Genomic DNA, 18612 nt, shown 5'->3' on the forward strand with positions numbered 1-18612 from the left:
CGTAACATATCTAAATTAATATAAAACGAATTCAAAACAAACAAGTAAAAAAGCATTAAGTTCGGCCGGGCCGAACTTTTCATACCCTCCATTATAAAATATTCATTCCTGTCCCCAACTTTAAGTGAGTACGTTAAAATGTCAGATAATGTACATAAAATGATTCATTCGGGAGACCCTTTTTTATGGTGCCTATATCTAACTGTTGACAATTTTTGGTGGGCTAGAAATTGGGAGGTACTGTTATATAGGGGTTATAATAAAACATGGGTCTATGTTGATAGTTTTTGATGGGAGCCTTTAATGTCAAATAACTCCTAATTCGGTTAAAAAATTTAGCTAGAATCCTCAAAATATCGAAAATCGGTACATAACCTGGGAACTTTAAATGTCATTAACAGCTAGTTAGGAGGTATTGGGCTATACGAAAATATGAACTTAAATGAACAATTTATGCTGCAGAATTTTTGTTGACTTTTAAATTTCAAATTACAGAAAGTTCGTCCAAAAATAAAGCTAAGGTGCGGAAAATCGGGAGGTACGTTCGGTTAAACATTTTAAGTAAAATCCTCAAAGTACCGAAAATCGGGAAGTATCGTTATATTGGGGCTATGTTGAAAAATGTTGATGCAGATGCGTGGTGACCACTACAACCTTCAAATGTCAAATTACAGTTAGTTCTGTTAAAAATTGTAGCTAAAATGGCCAAATTACTGAAAAGGTGGAGGTACCGTTACATGGGAGCTATATCCGAACATGGACCTATGTTGACAATTTTTGATGGAGAGGTGTTGTGACCACTAAGAACTTCAAATGTCAAAGTACTGCTAGTTCGGTTTAATATTGTAGCTAAAATCATCAAATTACTGAAAATCGGGAGGTACCGTTATATGGGGGCTTTCTTGACAATTTCTGGTGGAGAGGTGTGGTGACCACTAAGAATTTCAAATGTCAAATGTTCAAATTACAGATAATTCGGTTAAAACTTGTTGGTAAAATTCTCAAAATACCTGAAATCGGGCGGTAACGCTATATGGGGGCTATTCCAAAACATGGACCTATGTCCACTAGTTATATAAGTTTATTGACATTTAAGAACCCTAAATGTCAATTGATAGCTAAATCGGTCTGAAAATGTAGATAAAAAACGTCAAAATTTCGTAAATCGGGGGTACCGTTATATGGGGGCTATACCAACACGTGGACCTAGGTCCACAACTTTTGTTATATAAATTTAGTTACACTTAAGAACCCTAAATGTCAAATTATAGATATATCGGTCTGAAAATGTAGCTAAAAACGTCAAAATACCGTTATATGGGGCTATACCAAAACGTGGGTCTATGTCCACAAGTTTTGTCACATAAGTTTATTGACACTTAAGAACCCTAAATGTAAAATTATAGCTACTTCGGTCTGATAATGTAGCTAAAAAGGTCAAAATACCGTATATCGGGAGGTACCGTTATATGGGGGCTATACCAAAACGTGGACCTATGTCCACAACTTTTGTCATATATGTTTGTTGATACTTAAGAACCCTAAATGTCAAATAATAGCTAAATCGGTCTAAAAATGCAAATCGGGGGGTACCGTTATATGGGGGCTATACCAAAACGTGGACCTATGTCCACAAGTTTTGTTATATATGTTTATTGATACTTAAGAACCCTAAATGTCAAATTATAGCCAAATCGGTCTGAAAATGTAGCTAAAAACGTCAAAATACCGTAAATCGGGGGGTACCGTTATATGGGGGCTATACCAAAACGTGGAACTTGACCTGCCTGCAAACAAAAGACGCATTTTCCCAAAATTTCAGCGTCCTATCTCTTTTTTTGTGGATGCTAGACTGATTACCACAGACGGACGGACGGACGGACGGACGGACGTGCACAGATCGACTCAGAATTTTACCCTGATCAAGAATATATATACTTTATAGGGTGGCAAATGAGTATTTCAATGCGTTACAAACGGAAAAACAAACTTAATATACCCTCCATACTATGGTGGAGGGTATAAAAATAAACTAAATTAATAAAATAAAATACAAAATCCTATGCAATTAATTAGGATTTTAGACAGAAGGAACCGTAGGAAGGATTTTTTATCCTCTATGAATTCCAGGAGAAACATGTAGGTGGAAATCTGGACACGCAACTGAAGCTACATCCAAAGTTAAATCAGTGCCGATAGCTGAAATATAATTAGAATATAAAAGTGGATTCAGATCAAACTGTTTCCCGAACTGTGGAGTTTGAATGTCTGTTGCATACATCGAAATGGGGGTAACTCCCACAATGCCACATGTATAGTGGTTTGAAACGTTTATTAAAGCATTGAAAATTGTTCCCTACACACAGTCTAAGTATTTTCCTTTCAAAAACGTCCATTTTCTTTCATCACCGTTGGAGAAATTTGGAACCAAATGGGAAATGAGTATAGTAATACTGGCCTACTGCATGTTTTGTATAATAAAAATTTGTTTCGAACATGTAATGTTTTACTGTTAAGTAATCCAATAAATGTTCCTTTTATACGATTTGCCTTTCCCATGGGATTTCGAGCGTTCTCATTAAACTTTACTAATTTATTACATTGCTCAAACTATGAGCATTTTTGAGTTTTTACATAGCTCTATTCGTTAACAAAGGTCAAACGACAATAAATAAACTACAAAAATAAAAATACTATTTTCACTCACGTACTTTCAATAAATTGAAACAAGTGAGCAAAGGCTATAGTCGGGATGGGGCCGACCATGTGATACCCTACACCACTACCCCTGTGCATAAGCTTTTCACTGGTAAACATTTCTTTTAGGGAATATAAACCGACTACCACCAAAAATAATATGCCTCTTTGTCTCTGGGACCCCCATAAGCAACCAAAATTTCGTGACCCTCCGATCAAAATTACGACCTGTAGCTTGATTGCAAAAAAATGGAAGAATTGGATGCATTACCGACTATTGTGGTATCTCCCCTTGTTTGACCACCTTCGCCAACCTGCTTTACACCAATGTAAAGGTAATATTTTCTTCTTCCATTGACAGGCTTTGTCGTTGGAATACCCCTACTAGAAGCCAATATATTCAGAAAGAATAAAACTTTGAATTTGTCTCCAAATGAGTTTTTCACCATTCCGACCCCTAAATATTATCCGGCTATCACCAAAATCGATAGGCTTCTTCCTATGTAGGACCCGCAGCAACTCCCAAAAAATTCGTAACGATCCGATTAAAATTGCGACCTGTAGCGTGATTACAAACAAATCGGAAAATGGGATGCATTACCGACTATTGCGATATCTCTGTTGTTTGAGCAGCTACGACAACCTACTTTACATCGTTGTAAAGGTGATATTTTCTTAAAAAACAGAGATATTGGCTTTGAAATAAAATGTTGACTTTTCTCCAAATAAGTGTTTGCCCATTCCGACCCTTGAATATTATCCGACCATCCTTAAAATCAGTAGACTTCTTCCTCTGTGGGACCCCCATTGACCCCTAAACTTTCGTGACGATCCGATCAAAATTGCGACCTGTGGCGTGATTACAAATAAAACGGAAATGGGATGCATTATCGACTATTGCCATATCTCTGCTTTTTGAACACCTATGACAACCTAATTTACAACGTTGTAAAGGTGATATTTTCTTCTTTCCTTGCCAGATTTTGCTTCTGATATACCTCTGAAAAATACAGAGATATTGGCTTTGAAATAAAATGTTGACTTTTCTCCAAATAAGTGTTTGTCCATTCCGACCCCTAAATATTATCCGACCATCACCAAAATCAATATGCTTCTTCATCTGTGAGACCCCCATTAACTCTGAAATTTTCGTGACGATCCGATCAATATTGCGACCTGTAGCGTGATTTCCAAAAAAATAGAAAAATTGGATGTATTACCGACTATTCCGATATCTCCGTTATTTGGTTACCTACGCCGACCTAGTTTGCATCATTGTAAAGACGACTTTCGACTTTCATAGTCAGGCTTTGCTTTTGGAAAATTTTCAACCAAAGCTGTGATATTTGTCAATATAATTAAAATCGCAAAAATTAAAATTTGGGTTTTATTTGCTACTATGGCGATATCTTCGTTGTTTGATAACCTACGAGCACCTACTTTACACCATTAGAAAGTTGATTCTTTCTGCTTTCATTGTCAGGTTTTGCTTTTGGCATACCCCATATAGAAGCTGAGATATTGGCTTTGGAAAAAAACGTTGTCTTTTTATCCACCAACGTTTTTTGCCCTTTCCGACCCCTAAATATTATCCGACCATCACCAAAATCAATAGGCTTCTTCCCCCTCCGGGACCCCCATCAACATCCAAAATTTCGTGTCGATCCGATCAAAATTGCGGCCTGTAGCGTGATTACAAGGTTTAGATGGACAGACGGACAGACGGACGGACGGACGGACGGACTGACGGACGGACATACATAGCCAGATCGACTCAGCTCGTCGAGACATTCATTTTTGATATATATAAGTATGGGTCTACGACCATTATTTCGATGCGTTACAAACTTTTTGGCCAAAACCAACTTATAATACCCTCCCCACATAGTGGTGTAGGGTATAAAAAGTGTTAAACAGATGGGACTGATGCAAAAGTATATATGGTCTGAAAGAGGTTGGTGGTTATTTGCTTAACATCGCATCTTGATTCCTCGCAATTTTTTCATCAATTTTTTTAATGTTTAACAAGAATAACTCTCGTTTTGGTAAAATCTTTTAATCTGAACTTTATGCCGCTCTCACCAGTTTTTACGACATGTGGTACTTTGCCTATTAATTTAGAAGATAAACTGTTAATCCCCTTCTCCTTTTCAATATCATGTTATGTTTTTAACAAGTAAAAAAGTATCAGTCAGCTTTGCTGACAGAGATATACCCTCCGCCTGTGTATATTGAAAAAAATTTTTCCCAAAAAACATATGAGGGTTTTAAAAATATTGGATGTATGAACCAACAAAAATGTTGATTAGGATTAAATATCAAAAGTTTTGCGAAGGAGATACTTAAAGGAATGGATCGACATTGACCATTATGGATCGACATTGACCAGCCACTACATATGGCTGTTCGATAAAAATGTATGGACTTGCCCCTGAAAAAAATTTTACCATCGTAATTGAGGCAGCGAATGCAAGCTGCTTCAACAAAAATCAAAGTGATTTCATTGTAGGTCTTAAAGTGAATTTATCCGAAATTTTGTGTGGGAGGTACCGGATGGAGTGGACAAATATACTCCATATTTGAACTTGATCTATATCTGGTATATATATTAGGATGTGTAAAGTATAGACCAATTCGGCCACTCCCTTCAAGAGTTACCGTACGAACATTTTTGAACCTTTGTGGGGGAGGTACCTGAAGGAGTGGACTGATATGGCTTATTTTCAAACTTAAACTATGTTTGTACAAAATATTACTAAGGCCAAATTTTGGACCGAATCGGCAGATCCGTTCCAGAGTTATCTTGCGCTCCACACGGTGTCATAGGGTTTTTTTGCAACTTTCAGGCTATTTTCTGAGGAAGTGTGGACTTGCCTCTTATGAAACTTGTACCGTCGTATGGAGGGCAGTGAATATAAGTTGCTAAAACAAAAATCAAAGCGATTCGAGAGATGGCCCTAAACTGAACTTTTCCGAAATTTTGTGTGGGAGATACCCGAAGGAGTGGACCTATTGAGACCATATTGGAACCTCATATTACTCTGGTAGAAAGTTTACGCTATACAAAGTATGGACCAAATCTGTCACTCGCTTCAAGAGTGATCGTGCGCCCAAACCTTCCGAACATTTTCGAACTTTTGTGGGGGAGGTACCGGAAGGAGTGGACCGATGTAGCTCATCTTCGAACTTAAACTAAGTTTGGGCAAAATTTTACGAAAGTCAAAATTTGAACCGAATCGGTTCATCCGTTCGAGAGTTATCGTGCGCTCCAGCCAGCAGGACAGACAGACAGACAGACAGACGGACGGACATGGCTAGATCGACTCCAAATTGTCTGAAACACATTTCGTCCAAACATACTTGGGGTCTAAAACCATTATTTCGATGAGGCACATTTTCATCGTATCAAAGTGTATATACCCTCCATAGCCTAAAGGCTGAGGGTATAAAAACAGGAGAAGCCCATCCATTTATGGGGAAGTGGTCAACAGTTTGTAACACCTGAAATTGATTAATGGAAATTCCTTTGGATGTGCTTTCAAATAATTCAATATTTTTCTATGAAATCTAACGAAGGATTCCACAAAACATGTATTTCCCAAATGCCTTATTTATTTGGCAATTTTTTTATTTCTTAAACATTTTTTTAACATTCTGTTTTATTTGCATGTCTTAAGCAGAAAGCTTATTTTGGCTTTATGTTCCCATTCCACTATCTAAACCACATTTTTAAATTTTTTCACTTGCAAATCCTTATCAAATTAGCAGCTGCAAAACAACACACGCACACTCCACATTATCCTGCCTCCTGTTTAAAAATTCCATTCGCAATCAATCACATTACACATTGTCTATCATCACATTGCCTGTCCCATGTCAGTCAGGGCACCCAAAAAATCCCACACGGTCGCAGAAGCTACGGTGAAAATGTAATAACATTGGATATTGTTGTTGTGTGAATTTAATTAAAATAAAATCGAATATTTTTCATAATGCGATAAAGACGATGTTTTCACAACATCCCAGCAAACCAATCGTACCGACATCGTAACGAAATCGGAACAAAATTCGGACGATACGTCCGATATCTGATCCGAAATCGTAACGATATCTTAACGAAAGTTGTATGAAGTGGTTGACATAATTTCGGAACGAAATGTCGGAGCGACATCGGAGCGATTTCGGTTCGCTTTCGTAACGAAATCTGAAGAAAATCCTTGGGAAATTCGGAAAGGAAATTTCTTTCCGACATTCGTTCCGAAATCGGAACGAAATCGGTACAAAATCTGAACTACTTCCTCTCCGAAAAATCGTTTAGAAATCGTAAGGAAATCTGAACGACTTTGCTTCCGAAATTGTTCAGACGTGTCGGACATCATACATTTGGTTTGCTGGGATGTTGTTGATACACATGTGTGAGTGTACTATTTAAATATTCAAAATCAGCGCTTTATGTTAATTTAAATTTTCTAATGGAAACATTGTTACCACAAAGGTTGCCGATAAATTTTCTATTAAAAATAATTAACAAAAAATATTAAAAAAACAATTTGAGCCATAATCGTTAAGCGTAATTAATTCTTTGAAGTCTCAAATTATTTACAAGGTGACATTATTCGGTACTTGAAAACGAATCTTTTGAGCTCTTTAAACAGTTCAAAAAAGGTACACTTTCTTTTAAATGTTTATCTTTTTGGGATAAAATTGCGTAAATAATTAAAGGGCTAAGAATTACAGAATTCTACTAGCCGTGACAGCAAACAAGACAAATAACTATATTTCATGTGAAAAAAAGAACTACCAAATTTTGTTAATTAAGATTTTTCGAGGAACACACAAAAAGGGAATACAAGTAAATTTTCTTCAAAACATTTTTTGGGTAAGAATAATTTATTAAACAAAGAGATTTTCATACTTCGTTAGTTTGTAGACAAAACAAAAACTTCTAAATCATTCCCGAGAAAATCCCTCCTCACAAAAAATTAGCAAAGGAAACATGCTTTTGTGAACTCCATAAAAAAAAGAAATTTTCGGTTAAAAAACCTTTAACCTTAAGTTTGGTCTTCTTGGATCTAGCTTGGCATGGATTCGCAGTGAGCAACAAGTTTTAGTTGTTCTTCTTGTAAAGAATCACTACAATAAAACTTTGTCTTTTCTTGTTTGTTTTACTATGATTTGTGGCCTTTAGACACACCCACCTTCACCACAAATCTTTGTTAATATTTCATTTCTTAATGAGAAGAGTTTTGAAAATTCTGTTCTGTTGTTCTTTTGAGGTATGCTTTTTCATTGTTAGAACCATAAACAATTTAGGTTTAACCCATTCAAACATTTACCATGGTTTTGCTCTAAATTCCATTGAATAAGATCGCATTTTAAAGAAGTAGTTTTTGATATAAGATTGTGGTTTTAGCTGAACAAATATTAAATAGAATGAATTTACAGTTTCAATAGGAGCGCAAGGCGAACAAATCATTTATTAGTTTTTGAAAATGTCGATGGTGGGTATGAGATTATGAAATGATTTCGCATAGTTTGCTAGTGAAATTAATTCAACTTCATTGAAGAGCTTACTTGGTGGTACAACTGAACGTATACATACTGTCCTAAATTATACGCCACAGCGGACAACCTTTTTTTAAATACAATAGAATATGTCTTTTAATCAAATTTAGTGCGACATTTTTTCGAAAACCTCTATTTTTGGGTACAGTATTTACAACATCCTTTTGATTGTGATGGGATTGTGGATCGTTTCTTTGTCAATGAAGAAACTGTCAAATCACTCGCGTTTTTGCGAAAACAGCGGTTTAAAAAATTTGGTGGCATGGGAGCTGTATCAGATTTATCCCACAAATAGTGTGTGATGCTACATCCACGGTTCTTTATGGATTTTATCGAAATATGTTTACATCCATGTATTTTTCCATGGTTGATAGTGAAATCGGATGCGCATAAAAAGTGTATGCACTTTGTGCAAATTGTTATCGCTTTTTTTGCAAACTTCGCTGCAGGCGATGCTACATCTTAGTCGCTAAAGTAAATCCTGGCAAATATGTACAAATTAAAATAGAACGTTAACATTTTTTTCGTATCCATACTTCCTCAGATAATGGCCCAAAAGCTCCAAAACCCAATCTAAAGTTGCTATTGTGCAAGATAACTCTAAAACTTTTTCAAAAATTTCTTCTAAACTTAGTTTACCGTAATTTAATATTTCGAGTCCTTTATGAAGAAGTTTGGTTACCAAAAATGTTTGGTATATGTCAATGATTTGGTATAGCCCACATTGTGGTACCTACAGATTTTAGAGCAAACTCATGATACAAAATCAATATATTTTATATACGGTTTGATTTTGTTATTGTTTTTTTTTTTCTTTTGGTCAGTGACTAAGGGTATATCTCCGTCAGCATAGCTGACTGATTCTGTTTTCCTAGTTTTGGGATAAAATTGTGTGAAAAATGAAAGGGCTAAAAATTGCAGAATTATCCTAGCTGTGACAACAAACAAGACCAATGACTTCATTTCATGTGAAAATAACAGCAACCAAATTTTGTTAATTAAGATTTTTCGAGGAACACACAAACAGGGAATACAAGTAAATTTTGTTCAAAACATTTTCTGGGTAAGAATAATTTATTAAACAAAGAAATTTTCATACTTCGTTAGTTTGTAGACAAAACAAAAACTTCTAAATCATTCCGGAGAAAATCCCTCCTCACGAAAAATAAGCAAAGGAAACATGCTTTTGTGACCAAAATTAAAAAAAAATAAATTTTCGGTTAAAAAACCTTTAACCTTAAGTTTGGTCCTCTTTGATTTAGCTTCGCATGGAGTCGCAGTGAGCAACAAGTTTTAGTTGTTCCTATTGTTAAGAATCACTACAATAAAACTTTGTCTTTGCTTGTTTGTTTTACTATGAATTGTGGCGTTTGACACACCCACCTTCACCAACAATCTCTGTTAATATTTAATTTCTTAATGAGAAGAGTTTTGAAAATGCTGTTCTGTTATTCTTTTGAGCTATGATTTTTCACTAGAAGAGCGATAAACAATTTAGGTTTATTCTATTCAAACATTTACCAAGGTTGTGCTCTAAATGCCATCGAATAAGGTCGTATTTGAAAGAAGTTGTTTTTGATATAAGATTATGGTTTGAGCTGAACAAATATTAAATAGAATGAATTTACAGTTTCAATGGGAGCGCAAAGCGAACAAGGGGTTAATTAGTTTTTGAAAATGAGACGATGGTGGGTCTGAGATTATGAAATGACTTCACATAGTTTGCTAGTGAAATTAATTCAACTTCATTGGATTTCATGTTCTACGAGTTGCTAAAAAGAGCTTGCCTGCCTGGTGGTACAACTGAACGTAAACGTAGTGTCATAAATTATACGCCACAGTGGACGACTTTTTAAAATACAATAGAATATAACTTTTGTCATAAGAAATATTTTTTTTAAATATATCTTACCTTAAAGTTTCCCTTCAGATAGAAGCAATGAGATTCTGAAAAATAAATAATATATTAAAAAATATTTAAATGTTATCTTTAAATATTTATCCCTGCTTTTAAAATCATACGAGTAATCATAAGAAAGCTTCCCGAAACAGGGGCCACAGTGACCAAATCTTAAAGCTATATATTTTATACTAAAATATATTTCTCTGAATAAACCAGAATGTTTGTTATTCAATATTTTTCTAATGTTTTTTACAGCTTTTAACAATTATGATGAAAAGCTATTTTGCGCAATTTCTGTTTTTCTTACAAATTAGTTCTGTCACATTTACTGCTTATGTATAATTACATATGTGGGTATGCATGTGTAAAATATTCCCCTTTCAATGCGTTTCATATTTATTAAAAACTAATTATAATAATGTTCAATTCATTGTAAATAATTTTTTCAGAAATTTAATATAATTTGTTGACGTATGTGTGGAGAATATTTATTGTTGTTGTTTGTACAGCAGTGCAAATGATTTTTTAATTTAATTATGAAAATATCTATGTATGAAGATATACATACATACATTTCTATGTATGTATGTATGTATGTATATGTTATAACACAGCCATTACACTTTTAAAGTGTGGTTAACCTGTTTATTTTGAAATCGCACAAAAACCAAACCGATTGAATAAATTAATTGGTATGGTTTGTTTTGTGCTTGTAAATGCCAAGTAAATAATTAACAGTATCCTAAGAGTGCTGAAAATTTTTAAAAATTTGAATGTAGAAAAAGTATAAAAATCTAAAAATGTTTTGTTGGGGAGTCTAGAACAACATACATATGGCTTATTTACTAGAAAATTGTCCAATTTCAAAAACTGTATTCTCTGAGTAAGAAATTTTTATTTTAACATCACATACCGCTTTATATTTAACCATAATCTCATATTGATATTTTAAAAAGTCAGCAAGTTATATCACATTAACTGAATTAAATATCTCTATAAACCAATATGAACGATATGTTAATTTCTACAAAAAAGTAATAAATAAATAAAAAAAAAAAAACAAGTAAGCAATGTCTATAGTGGGGCGGGGCAGACCATGTGATACCCTACACCACTACTCCTGGGAATAAGCTTTCAGCAAATTAAAATTCCTTTGTGGAACCAATAAACTTATGCATGAAATAACTTTGTGGATTCTGCCATCTTATCACATCAAGTTTAAGTAATAATATTATAATTGTTCCAAAAACATACCATAAGGGACAAAGGAGACTTCTCTCATATCAATGAGTGCACCCCGATTCATATTTCCTAATGTGGGACCAAGTCCGAACGGCGTGTCCTAAGACACTACTTATATAGAAGTTTTTCATGGCTGAAATACTCAGAAAATGTTGACAACATTACTGAGGGGCATTTTCCCACAGTTGAAAATTTGAAGTTACCTGGCCGGGGAATCGATCAAAGGTTGCAAAATACCTCTTAGTAATTTTGGCTACATTTCCTGAATATTTCAGCCATGAAACACTTCTCTACAAAAGGGGTCTTAAGACGCGCCGTTCGGTAAATTGTTGTATGTATAAATCTCAAAATTATACGGCAGGAAGAGGTCTGTGGGTGCCTTCACTTCCACCAAAAATAATATTTCAAAGAAACTTTAACGGTAGCGACACCGAGTACATTTTGAAAAAAAAGTGGCAAAGCGACCCTATGCTGCAATATATTGCACCTGTTAAATAAAAAGTAGTAACTCAAAAAATGTGTTTCTATTTTTCATTAGATACAAAACTGTTGATACATAAGTGAAAATGAAAAGTGAAATACCGGTATTTTTGATGAACGAATAGTCAAAGTAATGCCAGATTTTTACAGTGGTTAGGGTTAATCTTTTCAAATTCTTTCAAAAAGTTAATTTTTTAGTTACTACCCTTTTGTTGTACAGCTTCGATATGTATAAAAAATCCAATTGGAGAATTTATACGTTTGGGCTCCACGTAAGTTGCAACAATGCACAAACCGGGAATTTCTCTGTCATGATAGAGACAATTTATATCATGGGAGGAAAATGTAGTTCTTTACCGAAAACCCGTTTTATACTAGGCTGTAGCCTCGTTATCTAAACTCATTATTGCAATTTGTATCAGGGGAAAGGTCCGTCGTTCTTTGTATACCCTCAGCATTTATGCTAACGAGGGTGTATACACTTTCATACGGGCAAAATGTGCTTCATCGAAATAATGGTTTTAGAACCCAAGTAAGTTTGGACGAAATGTGTTTCAGACAATTTGGTGTCGATTTAGCAATGTCCGTCCGTCTGTCTGTCTGTCTGTCTGGCTGGCTGATGCGCAAGATAACTTTCGAACGGATGAACCGATTTGGTCCAAAATTTGGATTTCGCAATATTTTTTCCAAACTTAGTTTAAGTTCGAAGATGGGTTATATGGGTCCACTCCTTCCGGTACCTCCCCCACAAAAGTTCGAAAATGTTCGGAAAATTTGTGCGCACGATAACAATTGAAGGGAGTAACCGATTTGGTCCAAAGTTTGCACATAGTAAAACCTCTACCCGAATTAGATGATGTTCCAACAGGGACTTTATCGGTCCACTCCTTTGGGTACCTCCCACACAAAATTTTGGACAAGTTCAGTTTAGGACCAGCTCCCGAATCGCTTCGATCTTTGTCATAGCATCTTTTATTCACTGCCCTTCATACGACGGTACAAGTTTCATCAGGGGCAAGTCCATACTTCCTTAGTAAATAGCATGAATGGTGCAAAAAAACCCCTATGACACCGTGTGTAGTGGTTGGAGTGCAAGATAACTGTAGAACGGATCTGCCGATTCGATCCAAAATTTGGCCTTCGTAATATTTTTTCCAAACTTATTTTTAGTTCGAAGAAAAGCCATATCGGTCCACTCCTTCAGGTACCCCCCCCCCCCACAAAAGTTCAAAAATGTTCGAAAAATTGTGCGCACGATTACTCCTGAAGGGAGTGACCGATGTGGTCCATACATTACACATCCTTACATATCTACCAGAATATGGAGTATATTTGTCCACTCCTTCGGGTACCTCCCACACAAAATTTCGGTTAAGTTCACTTTAAGACCTGCTCTCGAATCACTTTGATTTCTGTTGAAGCAACTTGCATTGGCTGCGTCAAGTACTACGGTAAAGTTTTTTTCAGGTGCAAGTCCATACTCTTGAGAAAACAGCTCGAAAGGTGTAAAAAGCACTATGACAATATGTAGTGGGTGGAGAGCACGATAACTGTCGAATTGATCATTCGATTTGGTCCAAAATTTGACCTTCTATCCTCTTTCATAATGGACTATGTCGGTCCATTCCTTTAAGTACCTCCTCCGCAACACTTTTGACATTTAATACCAATCCAGGGTTTTGAAAAGACGCTAAATACATTCGAAATGTCCGTATATAAAAGTTTCAATCCACATATGCTGAGGGTATATCTCTGTCGGCAAAGCCGACTGATACTTTTTTACTTGTTTCATATGTAGGCTACTTTGGCGGTATATGCCCTCCAGTAATTAAAATATGGACCAAATATAAAATGTTTATATTTTTCATACAAAAGTAATGGTCCATTCTACTCGCTAAGTAATATCAGATCATCATCCAAGAAGAATGAAGGCATCTTCTTCGACCAAAAGTCCTACCTCGTGCAAAATTCGCGACTATTGAGCTATAATTGCAACCTCTAGTGTACTTATGATTACACTACAAGCAAAAATCTGGATATATTAGGCTGTAAATCTGTTATCTGACCGCGTAAATCAACATAATTGACATCAATGGAAATGGCAATAGTTGGCCTTTCATATATTATTTAGGTGGGCCGAATGTGTCTTCCAGAAATAAATATATTACCGGTATATTAACAATTTTCAAAATTTTCACACAAAAGTTGTGGTCCATTTAACCCTCTAAACATTATCCGATCACCATCTCAAATTGCAAGGATCTTCTTTGTCATATACGAGTACCGTTACCTTGTTTGAATTTTGGAGGCGATCGGGCTATTATTGCGACCAACAGAGCAGCTACAAAATCGGATAAAAATTTTGGTTTTGGTCCATTTCACCCGCTAAATATTTCACGATCATCACCAATAAAAATAGGTGTCTACTCTGGTCTGAACCCGACCTCAATGCAAAATTTCGTGACGATCGCTTCATAATTGCGGCCTGGAGTTTGATTACAATTTATAATGGACAGACGGACGGACGGAGGGACGGACACACATCTCAAAATCGCTTTATCTCACCGAGATATGAAGATTGGTATACCACATTGGGGGTCTCCGACGAATATTTCGCAGTGTTACATGAATTTTTCCCGAAACAAACTTATAATACCCCTTCCCACATAGTGGTGTAGGGTATAGTGAGCACTATCCAGTATACAAATACCAATCCACAAACGCAATGTATATGTAATGTATTAATTTTTCGTCGTACAGTTCTATGGGAGTTAGCCGTTTAACGGCCTGTAGCGGGTAGGGAAAATGAGCGGTGGCAAACTCCTTCAGAATTGCAAAACAGTAGAAGCAAATGAAAAGCAGCAGAGATTGACATGTTTCGCCTTTGGTAGAGGCTCATCAGGCACATCGAATGTGGAACGGCTTAGCTGTCATCGAACTTTACAAATGCAATTTGTTTTTACAAAGATACTCGTAGATATTTGTCCATTCATTAATTTGTATGGCTTCCATGAAAAACGCTTAGCGCAGTCTTTGGAAGTTATGAGTTTTTTAAAATTTTGCCTATTACGAGGGCGGTTCGGAAACTTCTTATCCTATCAATGAAAGAGAATAGTTAGTTTTTCAACAATATTTTTATTTTTAAATATAATCTCCTGAAACTTCAATGCTTTTCTAGCAATTCTATCCCTTGATTAAAATAGTTTTCCTCAAGGTCTTCAAAATAGTGGTTTACAACTGTAATTGCATCTTCATTTGAGGTAAAACGCTTGCCAGCAAGGAATTTTTTTAGATTTGGGAACAAGTAAAAGTCACTGGGAGCTAAATCAGGAGAATAAGGTGGGTGGTCAAGCAACTCGTACTTTAATTCGTTGATTTTAGCCATTGTTAAAACACTCTTGTGCGCTGGTGCGTTGTCTTGATGAAAAATTATTTTTTTGTGTTGTAAGCCAGGACGTTTTTCTCGAATTTGTACATTTAATTGATCCAAAAAATAGTACTCTGAATTTATTGTTTTACCCTTTTGCAGAAAGTCAATCAATAAAATACCTTTGAAGTCCCAAAAAACCGTTGCCATAACCATACCAGCCGATTGAATTGTTTTTGCCTTTGTTTTTGCCTTTGAAAGGAACGATCCTGATTGGCTTTACTGGGTTCTTTCATCTCAAGTGGATGCTTCGGGAGCTGCATATAAGACACTTTTTAAATCAGAGCGAAACGTGTAGCCAAATGAACATAAAAACTCCGATTGAAGCTTTGGATAATTCAACAAGCCTAAGGAATATGTGAATCTACATCTGGAATATCCTACCTCTTTACAGAGAAGGTGCTGTATTTTCACAATGACGTATGTATATAAAAATCGCCTCATATTCTTTTAATTGTCCCACAAACATCCCAAAATGGACAAGAGAGACTTCTCTCATATCAATGAGTGCACCCCGATTAATACTAGATCAGTGCTATGGGACTACTGTTTATCGCGGAGTCCGAACGGCGTGTCTTAAGACACCACTTGTAGAGAAGTTTTACATGGCTGAAATACTTAGGAAATGTCGTCAACATTACTGAGGGGTATTTTGCCACCGTTGAAATTTTGATGTTGCCTGGACGGTAAATCGAACCCACGGCCTTCTGCGTGCAAGGCTGGTGTACATACCATTGCAACACGGTGGCACCCATATTCGCGTCATATTCACATTTTCAAATATTAATCACAAAAAATTATAAAATTTAATTTATATATTTAGGATCTCTGCTTTTTTGCCTTTTCTTCCTGAAGTGGAAATGACTCAAAATTCTAATTGATTTTTTTGTTTTTTTTAGAAAACCCCCATAAGATTTGTCTTTGTTTGTTCATCTCCTCTGTTTATTTGGGAGTGAAATTAAAAACGTGCCCGAAATCCTTCTTGCATTCTAAATGATGGTTGTTAAGTTTTTCACAAAGTTGAAATAATGGCTTTAGCTAGTTTGCTAAACGGCGATGCTGTTGTTGTTGTTCTTTGCTGTTTGGATCACAATTTCTTTTGGATAAATATGTCTTTTAATTATTTATAAAGGTCATTTTCATTTTGTTGCCATTAAAATTATAGTATTTTGGAAAATCTCTGCTCTATGTACAGGTATTAATTAAATTGTTTGGATCAAGATAATTAAAATAAAATAATTGGGGATAATTATTAGGACACAGCGGTCTTAAAAATTCGCTTAGGAGTTTAGTTTACAAATATCCATTACATAATTGTATAAATTTGAAATGTTTTTTTTTATTTTTATACCCTACACCAATATTTCAACTTTTTATTCTATGCAAAAATCTCCGCTTCTAGTAGGGGTATTCCAAAAGCTAAGCTTGTCAATAGAAGAAGAAATGTTCACCTTTGCAAAGATGCAAAGTTTTTGTTGTCATACTGCAGGTCGAAGTTTTTATAGAATCGTCACGAAATTCTAAGGGCTGATGGGGGTCTCAGAGAGGAAGAAGGATATTGATTTGGCGATTTGATAGTATTCAGGCGTCGCAATAGGCAAATATGAAAATATCTCCTTTTTTGTAGCAGAAGTATTCCAAAGCAAAGCCTGTCAACGGAAGAAGAAAAGTTCACTTTTACAAAGGTTGATGTACGAATATCCCAGCTTTAGTTAGGTGTAATTCAACAAAAGAACAATCATGACATTCTGAGGTTTAAATTGATTCCAATTGAGTTACCAAAGTGGTCAAATACTTGAGATATAGAAAAAGACGCTCAGATATCCCAAAATTTCTAATTTGTGGAATTGTATTTCCAATGCGGATATCTGTGATGGCATTGATGGTAAAATATCAGTGTTATTACAAAATGCACTAAGCTAATCCAATTCTAAAATTATTTTTTATTGACAAAATCAATATGATGGCTGAACGATAACTATCTAGCTTAATAATGAAAACTCGAATATTTACCATCAAAAAAGTTTTATTGTTTTCTTAAGTAGTCTCCAGGGTGATTTATAATTTTTTTCATGTGCTCAAACCAATTGGAGGACCTTGATCCTACTTTTCAGTTTGTTGCAGATAGCTGTTGTGTGCGAGCACAATGTGGTCGGAATTCTGCTACCGTCGACCACGACATTCAATTCTCTTCCAAACTGCGCTGTCCATGTGGTGAACAGAGTGGGTGTAGATTTTGTGGCGGAAATCTGCATATTCCTCGAATGGAAAAAGGTGGTAAGATCGGTTAAATAGTTGTTCAGTCTCTCACAGATGTCATCAGGATAGGTACCCGACGCCAGGATCGTGCAACCATCCGCATACGTTACGATCTCGATGCCGTCTGGAGGAGGCGGAATACAGGAGAGGTAGAGGTTAAACAGTTCCGGAGATATCACACCACCTTGGGGAACTCCCTGTTACACTCTACGGGGTTTGGACTTCTTGTTCCTGAATTCCACATACGACTGGCAACCACACATATAGTTGATTATCCAACGTTTTAGACTTAGCCGGAGGGTTGTCTGCTTGATGTCCTCGAACAGCGTGGAGTGCTTGACTGTATCAAAGGCTTTTGTCGTGCTGTGCTGCTTACGGAATCCATGCTGATGATCGGCAACTTGATAGCTGTTTCTGATACTGGGGAGGACTAAGGCCTCAAGGGTCTTTGTACGGGCGGCAAAATCGAAATCGGCCTGTACGATTCTTTTTTGCTGGCATCCTTGCCGGGCTTCCGTAGTGGGACCACCCTGCCCATTTTCCTGACTTCGGAGACAATGAGGGTGGATAGCGACAAGTTGAGAACTATAGTGAGATACTCCGCTCCCGGCTCATCCAGCTGCTTCAGGATTACCATGGAGATTCCAACAGGGCCCAACGCTTTGGATGATTTAGCGTTCCTGATGGCATTGGCAACATCATCTGATGCTACGTAATACTCTTCTCTTCGCCCTGTAACTCTCGGGGTGCTCGACAAACTGTCGATTGAAATAACTTGCGCACCTCTTCGGCTTAGTCAACGTAACGTCGCCAAACGTGACTGAGGTCCTATCTTCCCTTCTTTCAGGGTTCGAGAGTGACTTAACGTTGCCCACAATTCACCTATACCGGCTCCAATGTTGCAACTCTTCAGATGATTTAACCACTTGTTCCCTGACTCTGGGGCCATTGGGTTGGTTCCGAGAAGCTCATCACGCTCATTTGCTAATCCCGTCCTTCTGCTGGGAAGTTTGGTCTCACTTCGCGTATTCGACCAGCA

General features: G+C 36.3%; 1 long non-coding RNA gene across 1 annotated transcript in view; it reads right to left on the bottom strand.

Annotated features, from left to right (window-relative positions):
- The window catches only part of LOC141397842 (uncharacterized), a 71113-nt gene that overhangs the window by 25474 nt on the left and 27027 nt on the right, over window positions 1–18612 (bottom strand). The window contains exon 2 of the long non-coding RNA XR_012411527.1: window positions 10175–10209. This is a non-coding gene — a long non-coding RNA (uncharacterized lncRNA). The remainder of the gene's footprint in view (window positions 1–10174; window positions 10210–18612) is intronic.

Source organism: Musca autumnalis, unplaced genomic scaffold (genome assembly GCF_047663935.1).
Source record: "Musca autumnalis isolate F117 unplaced genomic scaffold, ASM4766393v1 scaffold_3, whole genome shotgun sequence".
Lineage (NCBI taxonomy): Eukaryota > Metazoa > Arthropoda > Insecta > Diptera > Muscidae > Musca > Musca autumnalis.